The following is a 14,021-nucleotide window of genomic DNA, read 5'->3' as shown; positions in this document are numbered from 1 at the left end:
CATCCATCCCCACTGGAAAACTTAGAAACCTGTCTAAAATCTCTGGCAGCCTGTCTTAGTAGCGATACGCAGTGGCTGCATAATACAACAGAGGCTTAATCCCCCAAATGCAGCAAGTTGCAACATGTAACAAGTTTTAAAAGCTTTTTTTGTTTGTTTTTTTGTCTTTTTAAGATAATGCTTAAACAAGTGAGTGCTCTGGGGCATTTACGTGCCTGCGGTAGCCCCCTGCAACGGGCTCCTTTCGGGACACCCCCCTCCACCCCCAGCAAAAGCGTTAGCGCCGCCGCTGCTCGCTTCCGAGACCCACGTGGACGAGGCCCTGCGCCATCAGTCCACGAGGCGCACCGGTCACTCGGGAGCAAAGCACAGCTTTTCGGAGGCTCAGCGTCACGCATTTGGTTGCGCAGGCATCACTGCACCCCGGCGGACGTGGTGGCAAGAAGAGCTATAGGCCCTGCAGCAAGCATCCTCCGTCAAAGCAAGAATTTTAACAGGGAGGCTGAAACAGTTTTTCCAGCAGGTCCCTATTAAAATGCTGATACTTCCTTGCATACACCGGCATTTTCAACCAGAAACATACCGTATGCTCTATAGGGAAAAAGCCCAAACCCATAGGAGATGCAGGCTGTTGGTACCTGCTGCAGGAACAAGGGCACGGGGAGCCTGTCCCAGAGGGAGAGGGACTGTCCGCCCCTTCCTAGTGCTTCATGCAGGGGGAGATCGAGCTGCTGGCGATTGCATCCCATGACTTCAAACATACCAGTGGTGAAATCAGTAAGCCTCATGTTTACAGCAATATAATAAGCTAGAATCGGCTATTCGAATTATTAGCAGTTACAACTGCAATTCCTAAAGATTTCCTTCAAAATGAATATCTTCATCCATCCATCCAAAATGGATATCATATATTTAATATCTTTAGTCCTCAAGAGTTCTCCTAGCGCGGGTTTAGCTGATTTCCCCCTAGCAAGGGCATACGCAGACATCACCGGCGGAGGCAGCCTGGAAAACCCTTCCATTTGCTCTGCTCTGCTCAGGATCATCACTTTCCCTTATCGCCTCCCTCCTGAGGACGTCAGGAATTTCAGAAATGCGAACTCTTAATTCTAAAGGAGCATTTGGAAGGGCAGCAATAAATCTCCTCAGTTTACAAGTCCTGCAGAGCCTAGAAGGGGGAAAAAAAAAAGGCAACTACTCTTAAAAGCCGCCCGTACATTGAGACTTCCTCTTCTCCCAGACCTTTGTTTAAAGTTCTTCTTGGGTACTTAAACTACAAACACGTTTCTCCCCCCCCCCCCCCCATGAGATGAAAAGATAATTTAAACATCAGAAGAAAATACATTAAAGCATGTCATTTTGATGCAAAATGTTTTAAATGAATTGAATTTCTCTCTCCACGCAGCATTTAGTCTCCAGACATCAAAAGGAACGAGAAGGAAGTAGTCTGTCAGCTACCGAGAATGGAGCTCTGTCCCCCGTATAAGGCCGACCCCGTCCTTCGTGCCTTTAACACAGAGCCGCGCTTATGAACTTCCAGAATAATGACCGAGAACGTTTTACACGGTTATATAAGTCACAAAGCTAGCAGGAAGTTATTCGGCCACTGAACTATGTTGTTTAACCTATTTTAGCTTGATTTTTACTTTAACCAAGGTCTTGAAAATTTTATAGCGCTACTACTACTTTTTTTTTTTTTTTTTTTTAATTAAAATTGCATGTGTCACGGAGGGGTTAGCAGGAGCCCGTCAGTCAAACTGCTATCACAGACAACGAATCTAAACCAACAGTAAAACCTAAATAAGAGTCACACCATTTGGAGAAAAACGTGAGCCACCACAAATCGAATTCCCGGTGGCTGCACGTTAACTGCTTGTCCACTATCTCAGTACATTACCGTTACTCAATATATCTGCTTCCCATCCAAAGCATCTACGCGCGATTGCATCTGAAGCCAAAAATACCTCCCTGTTGTATTGAGGTAATTTCCCTGTCACCTCTCTTTACTCTCCCACAAGAAACCCTCAAACACCACAAAAGCAAAAAATCAAAGCTCGGTGAACATCTTCTAACGATGCCCTACCCGTCATTCTTTCTAATACATATGCAAGGTACAAGTCGACATTTGCACTCCGTGTCGTCTAACTTTTTTAAGTAGAAAAGCAGTGCTAAGCGATAACTTCCAAATGAAGTTAAAGGAACCTCCCAGACGAAGCGTAAATGAGCTCCACAACCTTACAAAAATAGTCTAAATATTTAAGAGAACTTGCTCGTTGGAGTTTACATAGTATATTAGCATCTGTAGTATATTCTCCCCACCCCTCGTGGTTTAACTGAATCTGCTTAACAGATGGCAGCAGGCTAAGGGCGCTCCAAGAGGAACGACCGCGCGAGGGTTCAACGAGACGCTCGTTCGAGCGGATTTGCCGGAGCCCCTCGCCGCCCGCCCGGACGGCGCTCCGAGGCTGGGACTAATGCCTCGGGATCGCACGCTGCCGTACGTCCCGGAGCACCAGGTTTTGCTCGCCTCCCTCTTGCAGTTATCATCAACTATTTTAAGCTGGATTTTTATCACCTTTATAAATATTCAGTTTCTTGTTGAATCTTGCTGAACTGCATTAAAAAAAATAAAAATCTTTTTCTCAGGAATTCTCAAGTTTTTAAACCTACCATATTTAAAATACAAGCAGCTTTGCTCTTGTCACATTGCAGATAATAAAACTACGTTCTCTACACTACCTGTTACTTATTTATGTATTATATATATCACGTATATATATATACACACACTACTGTAACACACACACACCCCTTATATACGCTACCAGGTTCTCTCCCGGCATCTCTCCCCAGTAGTTTGCTCCTTCCTTCAGGAAAAAGCCTGGGTGTTTTTCACCTTTCCTAACATAAGGTCCATCCGGGGCGCTAATCAACCACGTCAGTCTTCTCCGATTCCTTTCCCCAGCAGCAATTTTAAAGATTCGAAAACAGTTGTTTCCAAGCGAGGCCACGTCCCCGCCGTGCGTGTTCAGAGAACGTATTTCAGCCAGCCAAATGGCTTGGTTGCAGTGAAGCTTTTCACTTAAACAAAACAAAACAAAACTACCTATCAACCTTTGTTTTCCAACCCACATTCTGAACCGCATTTCAGGATCTGAACCTCGGGATTTGCATTTCAGTGCAGCTGGGTCCGCCTCGCGTTTAGCTCTGAGTAACAAAACAAGCATTTGATCGAGGGGGTGAGGTGGGAATAGAGGAGAGGGCGCAAGCCCGGGGTCCCGCGGGCAGCCCTCCCGGCGACGGCTCGGGAAGCCGCCGGCTGATGGCTTCCCCAGGTGCAGCTCGACAGTGACGGATGGGCAGGTCACCCAACGCCGGACACCTCCTGGCAGAAAGGAGTCAGGTTTCCTACCAAACCAGAGGCAAGAGGTAGCCCAGGCTTTGGTCAGTGATGCGTAGAAACAAGGCCCAGGACGTTTTTAGTCAAAAATTGTCGAAGCTGAAGGTTGTTATTTTTAAATTCGGGAAATGACTCTAAATCGAGCTTAGCATAAAAAAGTAAAACATCAACTGAGTTGGATCCTCAGCTCCTCAAAGTTAAAATGGGAGGGAAGGGGGGAAGCACACACCACCCCCACACAAGGTGGCTCTTAGCACTGCATCGAAAACCAAACCAGCCCCCCAGACCTCCAAGCGAACACAAGCTTCACCTGCTAATCCAGCAGTCGACCATTTGCACATCCACTCCGTTTGCCAGAGCAGGTACGAATCCATCTCCCCCCCCGTCTCCAAAAAAAATTACATCTTTACAGACAAAGAGCATCGGGAAAAATGAATGCAATATTTGCAAAATATTCACCGAGCCATAAATAAACTGAAGCTGGTTTAGCATTCACGCTATTAAAAAAAAGAAAAAAATCCATTCGTTCTTGCCAGTGCTGGCCCCAACCCTCAGCGCGGACCACGCTGCCGGTCCCTGCCCGAGGCACGCGGGTGATGGGGTTAACGAGAGGCAGAAAGACACCCGCCCGAGTCGGCACAGCCGATGTTACACGCAGTTTCACAGGGCAGCACCCACCAAAGGCTCCACAGCAAACGGACTAGGAGAGACAAAAGGACTTTAAAGATAACTCTAACATCCTCTAAGTAAATGTATAAGTTATTCTTCCTTTTTCTTTTCCACTTATTCACATTGTGATTCTAGATGGCTCCCGAGAAGTAATTTTTAGCCTTCAGAACTGTCACTAATAAACTTTTTTCCAGCAAATTTTGGATGTAGACTACTCTTGTCATATTTGAAAAAAGAACAATATTAAAAAAGAACGCTAATAAACAGCAATAGCAAAACGCACGTGTGTCAAATACAAGCCGTATTAACCAGGCAGGACTGCAGTACTTTAACTTCAGGCAGCAACTAACCAGGGTCCGTTTCTTATTTTAAAGGTTTTAAAAAGCGGCGAGCAAACAAATACACGACAAATCCTTTATACGGTGCAGCTTGCAGAAATAGATTGTTTTGAGGGAAACCTGTGGCTTCTTTCTAGAGTTTATTTTTGCAGTGCCTGAAACCGTATCACATTATGTTTTGTTATCATTTTCTAAAACCGAGAAACGTTAAATAGCGGGTTCCCATGAGATCAAGGGCATGCTTCAACTTTTCCTCTAGGAATTTACAACACATATTTAAGATACTTGAAGCGAACTGGAGGGAGACATAGTATTGGGCAAAATCAGTCAGAGGAGAACAGCGACGACGGCAGCACATTACTACAGACCCTGCTTAAGCCAGGGACAGACGGGTTCAGTGGTTTTGGGAGGGGGGAGAAAAAAAAAAAAAGCAAGTTTTCAGGAAGGATTTAACTAATAAGCATGTTTTGTTATATCATTTGTCAAGCATCAACAAATATCCTTATCAGAGAGGCAGACAAAGAGAAATCGGAGAGAGAGCTCACAAGCTAAACGCAGGTCGGTGCTTCCGCGGAGCCGGAGCTCAGTCAATACACTGAGCCCCGAGGCGGCAGCTGTCAGAAGAGCAGCGCTTTAAATAAAAATAAGGAGGGAATTTAAAGACTTATGAATTCTGCTATCCTGCCCCAGGTCATCTAGCACCATCTACTTAAAACTTCCTTTTTCGATCCCTCTTTTTCACTCTCGTTCTCAGAGCGCCCTCCCTGCCGCGTGTCCTGCTCCCCTTCCCCCTATCCTCCTCATGGGGAGTAATTCGGCGGTCCCCTCTGCACCTACCCCCCCTCCGATGGGGGACAACCCTGCCAAGGACCGCCACCGCATCCCTGCTGCGCGTAAGGAATTTAATCCGAGCGCGGCGTCGTGCTCGCGGTGCAAACAAAGAGAACCGCTACGCAGCAGGGTAAGGGTCCCGGTTTGACTGGCAGACAAAAGGCAGAGCCACAACCCGAACCGACTTTTCCAATCACCAAAAACTCTCTGGGCGAAAGGTTTATTCTTATCTAAGTGAGTGGGAATCCTGCAGGATTTCATCCCCTGCCTTTAACGGGGAGCAGCATACAGCCCTGTCTTCACCTGTTGGGCATCTTGTATCCTCTTGCATCTCCTGCCACTTAGCTTCAAACACACATAGGTGCACTTGAAACCTTAAGAAAACGTCCGGAGATCAACTTCTCCTACTTTGAGGAAATAAACTCTATGGAAGAAAAGAATGCAATACGGCTCCCTGCAGATGCAGGAAATCTTCACAATGATTCTCAGGACAGGAGAATAATTAGCCTGATCTTCACGTTTTGACTCACCTCCCAGCACATAACTATAAAGCAGGTAAAACCTTCTTGCTTTGAGTTCAGAGGCCTGACCAGAGCTCTCACTTCAGACTCTTGCAGGGGCCACTGCCAGTTAACCAAGCTGCAGAACGGTTCTTTTTGACCGAAAAGTTAAAGGTAATCCCTCATGTCGCCAGCTGCATCAATACCTTATGTGCAGTTGGTATCAAAATGGTTTGCTTTAACTCAATGTGCAACAGATGCTTAGGACACATCTGATATCTCCAACCATCCTTTTTAACTTTTAACTACTCTCAGCCTCAGCTTATTCTCCAGAACGGCCATATTAGTCTTCAGACAAAGGAATTACTCTGGGTATTTTTATGATAAGTGACTGCAAAATTATGGCAAAATACACCAGGTTGTACCTAAGCAAACAACATTTTGGGGTCCATGTCCGACACCGGCATTTGCATTCCACTCGGGAATTGCGTTCCTCTTCACTCCACATCTCTCTCTCTCGGTGCGAGAATGCCATTCGCGCCCATGCCGGCTTCTGCATCGTGCTCAGGGAGGCTCCATATGCTACTAACAGGCACAATTATCATCTGCTCACTGATCTGCCTCGCTGGAGTTAAACCACATCATCGTTTGAAACACTCCTTTGGCATCTTCACTTAAATGGTTTTGCTTATTTTACACGTTAACTTTATACCAGGTTTGTTGGAATGGAGAGGAATTTGTGAAAAAAAATTCAATTCTGAGAAGCGACTGAGATTCTCAGACATAGCTTTGCCATACGCAACCGAACACAGAACTTCCTGGCATTCAAGATACTTGTGTGCACGCATTTGCGGATATCTATACAGAGATATAGAGGCACATGCACACCCTTGCATGGCCGTATACATTCCCCAACGTTACAGAACATTTTAAGCAGGAAAGTGTCACCCCTCTTCACAATTTTTGTATATTAATGAAGATGTTTTACCAACTGGCTATTTATGAACCAAGCTCCCATTATGATATCCGAGCATTATGTGCAGCCTTTGGAAGCAGCCGCGGCAAGACAGATGGGTGAATACTCCGATTTTGGCAATCCTGCCCCGTTCTGCACTGGCTGACCGCGGCTGCGCTACCCCCTCCACGGCCACCACTGGGGCAGAACATTTTGTTCAACAGAGAGAGCTCGAACGGCACCTCCGGACAGCTGGTATTCAGGTCCGATCTTCATTCTGATGGTAGAAAGCGTCTCAGACAGTATTTATAATTTATCTAACATCATTAGACTGCGGGAGGTACAAGCCTTTCCAAGCGTTTCACAAGTTGTATACAGAACCGCAGGTGGTAAGTAGGTACGACATTCCTTGAAAGCAAACAGTCAGGCTAGAGCATGAGTCTTATAAATGCGTTTCCTTGGCAAACTTCAGGCATTTACAACAAGAGAAAACTAAGGGAAAACTGAATAACTGCCAAAAATGCAATCAAGAACCCAGCAGATTTTTCCTCTTCTTCCTTAAGGGCCCAGAGAAGAGGGAGGAAAAGAGAGTGAGAGGGTAAAATACCCTTAGAAAATTAGTTCCACATGTTAAAAAGATTATTCATTTAGCCAATGTAACTTGACTACAGTTATACTCCCGACAATGTGTATGGCAGTATTTCAGGAAAGGAAAGTTATGTTACCCAGCATTAAAATATAAAGCAGATGGTCTTCCCAGTAGGAGTGGATTTTTTTCCTCCCTACACCTATCCCTTGTTCTAGCCTATAGGATGTAAAACTTAAAATATCTATATGATTTCTTTATATTTACAGTATATTTAAAATAGATTAATATTCTATAACCAGCCATAGCTGAAGACAGCACAGCAACTGATAGCAAAGTAAATACAGGAAGATGTTGTCTTTGAGTTCCAAGTTTTGCACTCACAGCTTAAAAAAAATAAATAAATAAACTACTAATTATTTATCCATGAATAGGATGGTGACTTTCAGCCATCTCAGCGAGGGATTTAATGGCTGCCAATGGGCTTGTTATATCTAAATGGGCTACTAGTGGCCAAAATAAGTTCTAATTATCTCCTTTCCTGGGAGTCTCTGCAAAAGGAAAATGGTTGCACAAAAGGGGGCCCTGTGCAGAGGAGCTGCCCGTTCTTCCCCGGGATGCCGGCCGTCTCTGGCGCGTGTCCGAGAAGATCCGACAGAGACATGAGGCCAGGAGTTTGCCAAGTCACCCACCTGCACGAGCCTGGTTCTGCACATGCAGGTCATCAGTTTGCAGAATCCTGACACATTTTTGTAAATTATTTTAAGGTAAAATAATCTAAACAACGGTACTCCATCAGCATTAGTTTGATTTTTTTTTGATTATTCATTTTTCAACTCAGTGCTCTGAAATCTTCAGATTAAATCTCCCTCAGCTTCTTGGTGCACTTTATTCTTTCTTGAAAAGACCTCTTCTTTCTTAGACGGTGTTTGGCTGGATGTTGTGCCCACCACTCAAATAATAATACTGAATTACCTCTAGGCTGCTATGTCAGAATTTTAAAATATAGCTCCTGTTTGTCATTCTCTCTTAGTGACCCAGTCTCCACCTGCCCCAGCCTCGTAGAGCTCCTCTTTATTCCATGCCAACTTATTTTAATTTAAGCATTTATCAGGAATGAATTAAACTGAAATCTGATTCTATTCAGACATCTCTGGGCTCCATTTTTTGGTTTGTTTTTTAAGCTAATGTCAAAAATGACTAAGTAAAAACAGCGAAACATTTAAGCAGCAGACTTAAACATGTAAATAGATGCAGTCCTATAGCCAAAAGAGTTTTATATCATTTTAGTCTAATTGATGTGCTTCTCCACTTTGGTCATTAATTCAATATACAGCAAACATGCAGCAAAAATATTCAGCAGAATAACATTCCAGCTAGGATTGCATAATTTTACAGTGAAGTCAAGGAAAGAAAGAAAGAAAGAAAGAAAGAAAGAAAGAAAGAAAGAAAGAAAGAAAGAAAGAAAGAAAGAAGACCCAGACCCTGAGAGCACATGATTTTGTTTTCTGTTTAGCACAGTCAAGGCAGAAGTTGTTCAGTTTCGGACAAATGCTGCATCGCAGAAATATCAAGGCTAGAGTGACATATTAAAGAAAGATCTACTCAAAACAGAAAAAAAATCCCCAAATGACAAGCTTAAACATAAGAATTTATGATCATAAATCCTCACATTGAACCTCTGTGCATAAAACGAATGGGCTGAAGCTAATGTAATTAAGGCAGTGTTTGCTTTAAATGTTCAGGAGTATCGTTTTTCAGGATCTCTCAGCAAGAATCATCAACGTACACATCAAATACCACAGCAACGGCCTTTCCTCGGACTGCTGCCGTGCTCCTTAACGCTAACTGCCTAATACTGCCTCGATTCAGGGAGGTGGAAGTTTACAGCCTCAGAAACATGCCCTGCTCCGGTTTCATCTGCTTCCAAGCAAGGCACCGACATTCTTTCCCAGAGAAAAATAACATGCGAGGGCAATAACTTGAAACAGGCGGTCTGTATGAAAGTATCTTCCTGCATGAGTCGGTGTCCAAGAGTGCTCTCGCGTTATAATACTACTTACATTAAAAAGTACAAGAGTTTTAAGATCATCTGCTTAAGCACCTCGTTTGCCTTTGTTCTTCCTTGATACGATCTTCTGTAGTCTTCCCTTTGGAGATGAAGGGAGCAGAGGAATTCTTTGCGCTTGGAAAGCTGTTCTCGAAAGATTTGTTTGTTCTTAAAAAGTTTAATTTCTCAATTAAGTTTTAAAAGAAGAAACAAAATCAACCAAAGATGATAAACACTTCACATTATCTTAATTATCTTAGTCATCCTCTCTAAACTGTTTTTAAGGTTATTTGAAAATAATTGCTGAATTTCAACCCTGCGCAACGTCGAAGTTTGATCCTCCCACGCTAACAGATCAGTCCTCGTGCTCGTACGCTAAGTACCGCGTGCGCCCCGGGCACTGGAGCCGAGGCACACCGTCTCCCAGGTGTAAAACAGCGACGACTTCACTGAAGTTCGGGAACGCTGCGGCACGAGGAGCCCGGGCTGTCCAGAACGGCAGCGATACCTGCAGCCAGCCGCCGCCGCTGCACCCGTCCGCTCGCTCCTCCCGGCCCGGCACGACCCCCCTGCTCCTTTTTCCCTGGCTTGGGAGCCGGCCCTGGTCAGGCACGGTGCGAGTCCCACAGCTGTGACCCCCCCCCATACGAAAGTGGTGCATAAGCTGTTAATCTTCATAGTTTTCAAAAGCAGAAAAATAATAGCATGAGAGATCCTTAGGTTAATTTTTGTGCGTAGTTTAATTTTTGCTCTTTCTGAATGGGAATTTTGAAGTCCCCCGATATTCTCTGCGAGCTTTAGGAAACAGCATTTCACCCCGGTGCTATCGAAAACAAAACTACTCATCGGCCAGCATCAGAAACATCAGTTCGCTCTTTTTGTTCCCAAAACAGGGATGGAACGAACTCAGCGAGCCAGCCCACTAATAGATTATTTATCTGACAATTTTTCCCCGTTCGGTCATTTCGTGAGCCAGGAGACTGTCTGACACTACCAGCAAAATTAAACAGACCTACAACAGAAGTAAACACTCTGTCCTGGAGGGGAAAAAAAAGTACGGATGCAAAGTAACAGCGAGAGGCCAGGAGAACCAAAGATGCTGATTTCTAGAGGAAACTGCTAAACCACTTTTGAGGCGATCGCTGGCGGCTGGTCCAGCCGAGAGCGCGATCACCAGCTCTCTGCAGACCAGGTGGCAACAGCAAGAGTAACGGAGCTCCCCGTCAGGGAGGCGAGTACTGGTTAGTCCTCGAACGATTTTGTCCTCCTTCTTCTGCAGAGCTGCGGTGTGGCGCGAGCCTACGTGCAACACAACCGCCCGGCCGCGCTCAGCGAGCGCCGGCCCGCCAATGGCTTCTTCCTCGCGTTTAACTCGTTATCTCCGAGCGCAGGAGGAGGTAGAGCAACCCACAGAAAATAAATACGGTCATCTGGAAAGAGCGGAGCCATTAGATGTTATCTGCTGACAAAAAGATTAAAAATTGAAAATAAGGGGAGGCTCGCGAATTGAATTCCTACAGCACTTCAAAGCAACTTGCGCATGAATGCGAGCATTTATTCTTCTAATTAAAAAAGGAAAAAAAAAAGCAAGCAAAAAATCACAAGACATCATTTACATGAAAAGGGGGAGAAAAAAAACCCCACACAAACAAAAACTCCAGTGTTAATCAAGAGCAGAGTAGCTTCCAACGCAGAAAAGGGAGAGAAAACTCGGGTTTTAATGAGGGAAAGTGCTGAAGAGCAGCAAAACTTGCTGCAGAGCCTCACTCGAGCCGACGCTCACCCAGTCCATGCCAGGGGAATTTCTACAGCGAGCCTTTGGGAGCAAAAGTTATCACCTGTTTTATAAAGAACAGCCCTTTATCTTCATATTCTTCCTATTTAGCTTTTTACTGGTGGTGTTTTGTTTTTCTTTTCTTTTTTTTTTAAACAAAGAAAGTCATCTTAACAGAAAAGGAGAAAGACAGCTCTTTGGCAAACCTCTTTTTTCCCTTTCTATACTGGGTCTCCCCAATATACACATCTAATATATTGTGCCTGTTTCTATATATGAAGAACACTAGAAAGTTGAAGTTAGCTTAACAGCATTCAGGTATGCAAATTATTTCAGTCAAACAGATTGAGTGATTTGACAGCTAAGCACAAACTTTTGTAGATATCATATCGGTGTCCAAGACTCCCTGACAAATTTTCATGATTCAGGGAGTCGTTATTTAACTAGGGCTTTAAAGCAAAACAAAAATTATTTTCTTATTGCTTTTCTTGTCACAACAGCAACCTTAGCAGAACTCCTATTTCAAGAAAGGCGACTAAATAGCAAAGGCCTATGAAAAATCCGAAAGCAAACCAAAGGTTAATCTGCTGCTCTGATTATATGAAAATTAGCAAACCAGTGTTTATCATTTTACATATATTATCATAAATAAACATCATGAGAACAGTAGTATCATTCCTAAAGTGAAACAGCAACCGGAGTATTTCATAACTGAAAATGGTAGGAGTCCAGCCTTCTAAAAACTGCTGAAATTACTACAATATATTTTATCTTTCAAACACTAAGTAGCAAGAAATTACACCAAACCTCAGTTCAAAAATCAGTGTGCACTCTTTTGATGAACTGCTGATTAACAGTACTGAGATGAGTAACATTTGAGTTATTACTGCGTTTGATCAGACCACAAATTAGAAGTTGAAATGTCTCTAAGCTGCTTTTAGAAAGAGGAATTCACTCTCAAGAAAAACAGGATGGCAGAATTCCCCCCAAATCTCTGAAAGTATTTCACCTATGCAGAGACGACCCCTCCACTCACCATGCAGGACTGGCTGGTTTCCCCACCTGCACCATCTTCTTGCAGGCAACGGAATGGCTTTTCTGATGTTTAAAGCCTTTTATGATGTTTAAAAACAGCCTAGATTCTTCCTTAAGACAGCACCAGGTTTTTCTGGTTTGTGCTGTTTTTTCCTGGTGCAGCCTTTAAAGCCCCGAGAGGGTGACAATAGACTAAACTGAGAATTGTACTATCCGAGCTGTAGAGGAAATCTAGAATTGACTCTCATTAAACTTATGTTTTGCAACCTGAAAAACAGACAAAAATGTGCCAGATAATGGCTACCAGCCTACAAGCACAGTCCTAGGATCCTGCGCGCTCGCACTGTCTTGTGACCGATGGTCAACACAGCACAATGCTGCAAGGGCAAGAGGAACGGGGAGCAAACAACAGAATTTGGGAACAGATTTCCACTACAAAAAAAGGAAGCTAAATTGGAAGGAACCAGATTTTCAAAAACTAAAACAAAAAAGTCAGGAAATTTATAATGGCAGCATTAATTCCTTTTTGGTATGATGTCATTGTCAGTTGCTGCTGTATCTGTTAGAGAAGATCAGAGGACTCACGTATACACATTGTAAAAATTAAAACAATGACTGAGGCAACTACTATTTTTCATTCCTTCTGTAAATATTATTGTAAGCTGCTTTTTCCTCTCAAACATTTACAATTTATAAAGTGAGCTCCACTGCTCCTGGTAGATGAATACAATTAAAACAATTTCTGTTTCAAAACAGAAGAGAATTATTTGACCATTTTTTAAATCCCAATTTATGTCTAACTTTGTCTAAATGAACTATTTTTGAACCTTTAGAGAAGAGACTGCTCATTCACCCAAAATAAATCTCTGCTGTGATTTACTTCAGAAGATCTTACTTATATGAACTTCCTTATTTAAGAAGTACTCATGCTGGCCACGTGTACAGTGTCATCTCCATTAAAAATAATCAAGAATCCCTAGGCAGACATTTGCACTTGGAATTATAAAGTCTCAATGTTTTATAGTACTGCAAGGTTTCCCTAACATTCATTCATATTTAATATTTGAGGATGCTTCAGTGCACATAAAATATTTATCAGTCAAAGGGGTTTTGAAATTAGAATGCTCAATGTCAGCTTCTTCCTCAAAATAGTTTTTGTTTTCAGGAAATTTTTCAAGCTTTCATCTATGTTAGAGTAAATTTTATCCAAACTCAGAAATACAAGATGTCAGTGAAAAACCTACATTTGCTACACACTGTTGCATTAGAAAATGAAAAACAGTATTTCACTAACCCCTGTAATTCCAAAAAGTTTTGAAAGTGGTGTAATAATACCAGTCTTGAGGAACACAGGATGAATTGTGTTGAATGGACAACAAAAAAATCACTTTGGTGGGAGCTCCGCTGTTGCTGCGCTCGCTCAGAATAACTTCATTACGTTCCCGATGAAATAAGAACAAATGAAAGAAGAGACCAAGTTAGTGCAAGCAAGATTTAAATCCTCTGGTGCTGTTTTTCCCCCCCACAGAACTAAACGGCTACACGTGCAGACTTCCAAGTCCGTATATTTTTGGGTAACGTGGCAAAACAAGCAAAATATGTACTTTAGGCTCATAAAGCGTTTCACCCGGCCATTTCCTAATGAAACGCGTACACATGAACGACAGGTATGTAAAAAGCTACGCCGGCGCCAACGAGCCCGGGCAAAGGAGCCCGCGCCGCTCATCCTGCCGGCAGCGGCACGCGGGGCAGAGGGACGCGCAGGCAGCCAGGAGAGGCTGCCCCCGTCACCAGCTGCCCCCGCTCAAACGCCTGCCGCCGCGGAAAGGTAAGCGCCGTCCCGCAGCTCCGCTAAACGTGAAATTCAATTAGGGGTTTAAGGC

General features: G+C 43.6%; 1 protein-coding gene across 2 annotated transcripts in view; it reads right to left on the bottom strand.

Annotated features, from left to right (window-relative positions):
* Positions 1–14,021, bottom strand: part of CACHD1 (cache domain containing 1) — a 110,746-nt gene that overhangs the window by 72,283 nt on the left and 24,442 nt on the right. The window lies entirely within an intron of this gene.

This window comes from Apteryx mantelli, chromosome 8, assembly GCF_036417845.1.
Source record: "Apteryx mantelli isolate bAptMan1 chromosome 8, bAptMan1.hap1, whole genome shotgun sequence".
Classification (NCBI taxonomy): Eukaryota; Metazoa; Chordata; class Aves; order Apterygiformes; family Apterygidae; genus Apteryx; species Apteryx mantelli.
The sequence above is the reverse complement of the archived record's forward strand: the minus strand, read 5'-3'. Positions and strand labels throughout refer to the sequence as shown.